General features: G+C 37.4%; 1 long non-coding RNA gene across 1 annotated transcript; it reads left to right on the top strand.

The window, feature by feature from the left end:
• Positions 1-2,628: 2,628 nt before the first annotated feature.
• LOC100889294 lies at positions 2,629-6,109 on the top strand. Its single transcript, XR_004064605.1, has 4 exons — positions 2,629-2,664; positions 4,382-4,556; positions 5,220-5,281; positions 5,876-6,109. It is a non-coding gene; the product is annotated as an uncharacterized LOC100889294 (long non-coding RNA).
• Positions 6,110-7,922: the final 1,813 nt, after the last annotated feature.

Genomic DNA, 7,922 nt, shown 5'->3' with positions numbered 1-7,922 from the left:
TCTTCCCAGAACTCAACCTTCCCTTTAACATGATTATGACACAGTTCATTATTAAATGCAACACTCATTCTACATTAGGGCATATACCCTTTACGAAAGTCATTCATGCGCTGGATTTAATTAGGTTTTTAGGGCGTTATTCAGTGGAAAGACATACCGAACGTGCTCACTTTAATTAGATTTTGCATGGGTAATGTTGGTCATTTATAGTATAATTATCATCAGGGCTTGGTATATGCTACAAGTTGCCTGCAATAAAAAAATGAAACGGCTCACTACCGACGGGGGAAAGAGAGAAAAGAGAGAGAGAGAGAGAGAGAGAGAGAGAGAGGGGGGGTGGGTGGAGCCAGGGAGAAAGAGAGAGGTAGGGAGAGAGAGAGAGAAAGAGAGAGAGAGAGAGAGAGGGGGGGGGGAGACAGCGGGGCGGGAGTGGGTGTAGCCGGGAAAGAGAGAGAGAGGGGGAGAGAGAGAGAGAGAGACAGCGGGGCGGCAGTGGGTGTAGCCGGGGGAAAAAAAAGAGAGGGAGTGAGATAGCGGGAGAGAAAGAGAGAGAGAGACAGCGGGGCGGGAGTGGGTGTAGCCGGGGAAAAAGAGAGAGAGAGAGAGAGAGGGAGGGAGAGATGGAGAGAGAAAGAGAGGGGGAGAGGGGGTGGGGAGAGGGAGGTGGGGTAGCCAGGGAGAAGAGGTAGAGAGAGAAACTGGAATTGAAAAGGAGGTGATAGTACGCCTACATTTCGTTCGTTCGTGTCTCCTTAGATCAAGATTAATGTAATCTTGATCTTCGGAGTAGTTGCTACAACCGGCCGTGTCAGACACGTTGCCCCGGGGTGCGAGATAGGACTCTTGTAGCGTGCCCCCATTTAAAACAATTATACAATAACAGTTAACATTACATTCAATTAATAGTATGAAACTATTAAAATTACTCTCATGTTACGGGAAAAAATATTGCATGAAACAATTGATTTGGTCGATCCAGTTCGATGGCACAAACACGGCACTACTGGACAGAGATCCTAATAATTACAGAGCTTGGTCTTGTTGCTCTGTTCGCCAGCAGTTTGAGGATATGGAATCCCGCACATTACTCACAAGAGTTCTAACAAGCCAAGCTTATACAGAGCCTATAATAAGTAATGTTGTGCATGTACCACCCATCCGATCGATCAAAAACTCAGAACTCATAATTGAATTTTTTTTTTTTAATTAAGAAAAAAAGAAGAAAGAAGAAAAAAAAACAGAAAAAAAAAACGAAATGGTAACCATCTAAAATGTTATAGTTGTGATAAATATCTATAAAGATTTATCAAGCACCAAAAATAAATAATATCATGTTCAAGAAAAGGATATAATACACTTTGTATTCTTCTTTCGTGTCCTCAAATGCTCTGCCAGGCCTTGGCACACTGAAGAGCCTTCTCATTTGCTGCCATCAGGTCTTCCAGGCAGCATTGGTCAATTAGGAGTGGACATCTTAATAGGTGTGACATGGATTGCACAAAATGTTCCACACTCGCAGTTGGTGTCTGTGTCGTCGGTATATCCCCATGTATGCATGTTGTATTTACATCGCCCCACCCCTGTGCGAAGCCTATGGCGTCTTCCAATCACATGTATGGCCAGGGGGCAGCTGTTCCTTGGTCGGGATTGGTAGCTTTTCATGGTGGTGGTGGTGGTGGTTTTCACAACGTTTCTCTTCCCACAAGATCACTCTGGACCCATCACGCACCCAAAATTCGACGGCCTTGATAATCTTATTCATCTAGTTTATTGGTCATATATAATTATATTGGGAATTTTTGTTCTCTAGTGCTTGTAAACTCAATGGCCAGAATTCACAACAGTGGTACAAAAAAACCCGGGGGTTTAAACCCCCTGGTTTAAACCTCCATTGTGAATCAGAAAATCAGAGGTTTAAACCTCTGTTGTGAATTTGGGCCAATAGGTCGATATAGGGTGGATGACCGCGAGCGAAAATATTATTTTTAATTTTTGAATAATGAAACTTCGCCGCATCTGGAGTAAAGCACTTATCAGTTATCTTGATTGGACCCGAAGGTGATCGGCAGGGTGACAAATGCTCCCATTAATAAATTGAGAAAATAAAGGGGGGGAATTAAAAAAGAACCATGTTAACCATGGTTTTTTTGTCCTAATTATACCATCCATGGTAACCATGGTACTAAACAATGAAATCATCAGAAATCATCATTGTTTGATACCATGATTACAGTAGTTCTTTTTTTAAGCAAAGAGAAAAGGAAATTAGTATCTTAATTCTAAGAGAGGGGAGGGGGGGGGGTGAGAAAAAAAGAGAACATGAAAACAGATCCCCCCCCCCCCTCCTATATCAACGGCCACTAATGATCAAGGCCATCGAGAAATCGGTCAATACTAGTATCGGCGCGCGCGTGCGACGCGCATTATATTACCGTATTTAAGCGCACGATCGATCGAACGCCATATGAACGCGCACACGTTAAACGTACGTAATTAACGGTAAAACTTGTATTTTTTTTAAGAGGTCGAGGTTGCTCAAATTTGCCAGCCCAGCTCAAGGATCTAGAACAACGGTGACTAGAAAAGAGGAACATTAACAGTTGATAAAGTTAGAATTAGTTCTATCGCCTGCATGCCCTTGACTTCTGACTGATTCACGTGCACGTGAGTACCGTACAAGAATCAATATAAGAATTAGACCCGGGATTAGACCTGGGATTCGTGATGGATCTGGATGTCCTGGGACAGTTTTTAGATCTCTTTCGTTCGTTAGCCTCTGATTTGGGTAGGGCCGGCTCCTCTGAAATCAGAGGCTTATACGAACGAAACAGACAGAAACTTCGGTCTAGATAGATCTAAGTTAGATCTAGACTTGTTTGAAAACTATTTGTCTGGACATGTGCGTGTTTGCGCTTGTGTGTGTGTGATTCTGGGGAGGGAGTTATCTGGGGGGTGTTTCACAAAGATCCTAGATCTAAAGTTAAGTTGAACTTATCTCTAAGTTGGACTTAAAATTTATGGGAAGCCATTAGCATCCTTGAAAATATTTTGTAATTTTTTTTTAGAAGTCATAAAATGTTGATTCAAATCATTCATATTTTCTATTATCATGGGAGATATCATGTTCTTGATATGGAATTGATGAAAAGTCTAAAATACTCCAATTTTTTGCTTATGAATATATTTCATTTTAAGGCTCCAATGGCTGTCCATACTTTTTAAGTCCAACTTAGTGTTAAGTTCTACTTAGGATCTTTGTGAAACACTCCCCGGGGCCTGGGCCCTCTACTCTTGCACATAAGGTTGCGGTTAAAACAAAAGCAACTCAAAAAACTAAACGCAACTTGATTTTCAACCAATCAGAATCGCGTATTTGAGTTGCGATTAAAAGCTAAATAAGGTAGTCTAGACATCTCTAGTAGTAGTAGCCTAGTAGACCTCTAGATCTAGGCCTAGATAGATCTAGATCTTTAGTAGTCTAGACCATCATCAAACTAGATTTGCTGTATCTGTGTGTGCTCCTTTTCTTCTCTAGAGCCTACTCTCTAGACAGAGATTAGGCTAGATCTAACGTTAGTTCTCTTTCTATCTCTCTCCACTTCCCACCTGGGGCGTGGCAATAAATTTGCAATCAATTGCAAATCCCCTAAATAATCTAAATCAAGCTTAAGTTTCTTTCAGCCCCCCCCCCCCCCGGTCAACGCCTCATTAGTAAAAAAGAGAGAGAGAGAGAGAGAGAGAGAGAAACAAAATCCTAGGAAATTAGTAGGGTCTACTAGACCTAGATCTAGTGCCAGTGGGGTGTTGCAAGAAAGTTGAGTTGCAATTGATTGCAAATATCAGTTACAAATTTTGCAACTTGCAATTATCAAAACTTTCTTTCAGCGCCACATAAAGGCCATAGATCTAGATCTAGATCTAATCTTAGTCTTCTGTAGTCTATGCTAGCTTCCTTTTCTCTCTTTTTTTATTGAGATTCTCCTCCTTTCCCCCCATTATTTTTGTCCTTCCCTTTTCTTTTCTCATCGTTAAATTCCTACCCCGTTTTACACTTCCCCTATAGATTCTGGTCTAGACCTACCTATTCAATGACACTTTTAATATTTAAATTTACTTGGTTATTTGCATTTAATATCTTTATCATGTCTGTCACTAGTGTCAGTGTCAAAGAGTTATTTTTATTTGATATGTTAGCTTTTACATTTATTTTCGTGTTCCTTTTTCATTCATACATGATGTAGATTCTATATCTAGATCCTATGATAGTTTAGAAATTTAATATAATTAAAAATATAATAAAGATATTAATATGTTTGTAGGCCTAATTCCTTTTTGTGTACTTTTATTAGACTATTAGCATTTTTGTATTGAATTCATGTAGGATATGGATACCCAACCGGTAGAAGAGATGGGGGTTGAAGTGGAGACAGGAAACTTGCCAAGTCTAGACCCTGTAACTGCGGACACTGCCGAACACTGTGCAGATAGCCCGGGCCAGCCAGCAGAGTCAGCTAACTTAGCTGCTACGTCATCAGTGCCCAAGAATGCCATGCAAGGTATATCAATCTAGATCGCTGTCATCTAGATCGGATCAAGACCTAACAATCAGTCCATTAGGTCTATTAAAAAAAATGTTGTATTGCCCTTTTATAGGTGCCAAAACATGGGTCGGAAGGTCTGAAATCTTTTTGTTAATAATCTACTTATAAAAAAAAATAAAAAATAAGAATAAAAAAAATCCTCCCTCTTCGGGCTGATATTTCTCAGTATTGAATGCTTTAATATTTTTTTTCTCCCAAAAATGGTTAAATATTTATTTCTTTTAAAGCCAACTGTAGATTTCAAGATTTTTGGGTCAGTCGCAAAGGCAAGTTGAGTTGTGAGCTAAAAGAAGAGCTGTATTAAAAAAAAGAATAATACAGTAATAATGACAATAATATATAGCTGTTATATGTCTAGCACAGTTCAACTCTAAATGGGTTCTCGAAGTGCATTACAAAAAGTAAAATAATCATATTCAATTTATGAAGAACAGATACTAATCTTGTAGTTTTGAATGTATATATTTTGAATGCAACCATGTATCTGCACTGGATTATTAATATCTCTGTAAAGCACTTAGAGACATCGTTGATGTATTAAGCGCTATATAAATGTGGAATATTTACAGACAAAAGAGGAAAATCATGTTTACAGTTTGTCTGGTTTGCTTTTCACAGAAGAAACCAAAGAAACTACTGATGATGTCAGAGAATGCACTGATAAAACCATTACACCAGCGGTAAGTAACTAGATACTTCAAAAATGATGAAGAGAAAGTAAATGTCTATTTCATCTCAGCTTCTTTCCTGAGACAAAGTTTGAAATGACAAGCACGTTAAATAGGGTGGGAGGTCGAAGGGATCATGTTCGTAAATGAAATTACTTGGAAAGTTTTGTGAGAATTTTGACCTCTAATTCCTAGTAACAGAGATGAATACTTAATTGATAAAAGATAAAGAAAGGAAGAAAAAAAATCATGTCTGGCTTTAACAAGACGATTAAAAAATACTTAGCCAATATTCATCTGAATACTGTTGATACTTTACATCTGCAAGTCAGTATGGTGTTTTAATTGTTGTTTTTTATCATGTCATAACTTCATATATCTGGATCCAATTTTGGCTTTGATTTCTCCTGCATTCTGAAATTCTGATAATATTCATATTATATTTATTCTTGGGGAACCTATAAAAACAATAATGCTTTCCAGTAGATTCCTGCTTCATTTCATAATTTTGAACTTTGTCAACTATGTTCTTTATTGTGCAAACAATTGATATATGAAATGGAATAAAATTCAAATCAATCAATCATGTCAATCATGTCTGATTAGAATTCGCAAGAGGATTCAGCAGCTAAACAGGAGCCAGAGGTGAAGGAGAACACCACCAGCACTCGAACATCAGAGGATCCTGCAGGAGCTGACAAGGAGCCAGTGAAGGATCCACAGGGAGCCGCAGCAGAGACAGAGGAGCTAGAAGATGGGGAGACTCTGGCCAAGAAGCCAAAGGTTGCGACTGAGGAAGAGGCTACATCCAACCCCAAAAAAGTGTTCTGTGAAGAATGAGGTCTCAAATATGATGTCTAAACTGTGTTGGTTTCCTACTTTAGATTTGTTCATATTTTTTAGAGTTCTGGAGATAATAATTTAAAGAATACAATTACCACTGTAAACTTACGATCTTCTGTATCAAAATGGGGATAAAGAATGATATTCGGGGATGTAATGTAATTTATGTAGTACTAAGGATTTGTAAATATTTTGTTTGAGAAGTGTATATAAAGATATCAATTATAAGTTGAAAACAAGCATTTTCTCCATCATGTAAAAAAGCTTTGTATCATCTCAGCTTTTTGTTTTGTCTTTTTTGTTTTTTCTCTCATTAAAATTGATCACTTTTACAGTGTGAGATTTCGTTTCACTGTCCATATGCTGTACAAGATTCCATGCCAAAATATCTTACATGTCAAGCTCACAATGAAGCAAAAACTCTTGAGAGAAGCCATTTCTCTGATTTTCTTTACATGCATCATGATCAGCATGTATAGCAGTTCATTGGGGGAATATATGAAAGAACAAATGGCCAAACTCAACCATTCTGTCCTATATACAGCCAACAAAGTTAAGAATAAAAACCATTTCTTTTTGTGTCATTATTTATTTAAAATGGCCTACAAATAATCTACAAATAATCGCTTTGACACAAGGGTGGTAGTGTCAATGGACATGGTTATTTCACTATGTATACTATTCTTTCATATTATGTACTCTTGAATTGTGTTTGATGTTTTAATATTTTGTTATGAGAAATTAAGAATTATGTTCATGTGACCATTCCTCTGATTTTGCCAGACATTTGCTGAATCCATACAGATTTTTTCTCCCAATTCTGTAGCTAAAAGTGCCTTCTCATCAGTTATTCGTAAATTAGTAATGCTTGCTTACAGGATGAAATATAAATTATAGCATAATTATACATTAAATTGTTGTTGTATACTGTATTTAAATGATATTAGAAAATCTGTTACAGAATAATGATGTTAGTTGTTTTTATAGCCAAATATGAATTTGTGCTGATGTTGAATTTCAAACTTTCTTTTCTTGGAACGTTGTACTTAGTATTTTAATATAATATAGCATGAACTTGCTCTGACAGTTCTTTAATTCTACTTATTCTGGAACCATGGCATTATCTGTAAAGCGCTTAGGCACATCGTTAGATCGGTGTATTGAGCGCTATATAAAAAAACAGATTATTATTATTATTATTATTATTATTATTATCTCTCACTTGTTAATGTCACTGTTTTTAAAGAAAATAAATAAATTATTGAAGATACTGCACAATTCCTTTGATAATGTAATACCTTGCTTTCTCTCTTCCAAGACCAAATTTATTCAAATTTTCTAAATAAATTTTACAATGACATTCCCAGTTCTAAGGTCAATAAGGTTTCAATATTAGATAGCTCTTTATGCAGATATAAAGGTGTGATTGGTCCAAAGCTTGTCACGTGATGTTGATTGCGAGGATCATAATTAGCATACCGGTATTTCACTCCCGGTCGATTTTTGATGGTTACTATAATTACTGTACGGTCAAACGAGTGTGTCATGATACCCATATTCATAACGAAAAACTCGATTAAACTTATACCCCACCACTATTACACAGGAACCAATGTAAATCAGGTGGGGGTATCAAGACCCACTTTTAGTCGGTGGGGTGACAAAATCTCAATTTTTTTTAGATTTTGATTTGTTTGCATAATTGTGTACCTAATGGCCTACGACACCACCTGATAAATCCATGGAACGCCTCCTGTCTCGGTTTTTTCACAAATTCTACACAAAGGACGGTGTCACAGCACTAAGTCTC

The sequence above is a fragment of the Strongylocentrotus purpuratus genome, unplaced genomic scaffold (genome assembly GCF_000002235.5).
Source record: "Strongylocentrotus purpuratus isolate Spur 01 unplaced genomic scaffold, Spur_5.0 spur5_scaffold_18, whole genome shotgun sequence".
NCBI lineage: Eukaryota > Metazoa > Echinodermata > Echinoidea > Camarodonta > Strongylocentrotidae > Strongylocentrotus > Strongylocentrotus purpuratus.
The sequence above is the reverse complement of the archived record's forward strand: the minus strand, read 5'-3'. Positions and strand labels throughout refer to the sequence as shown.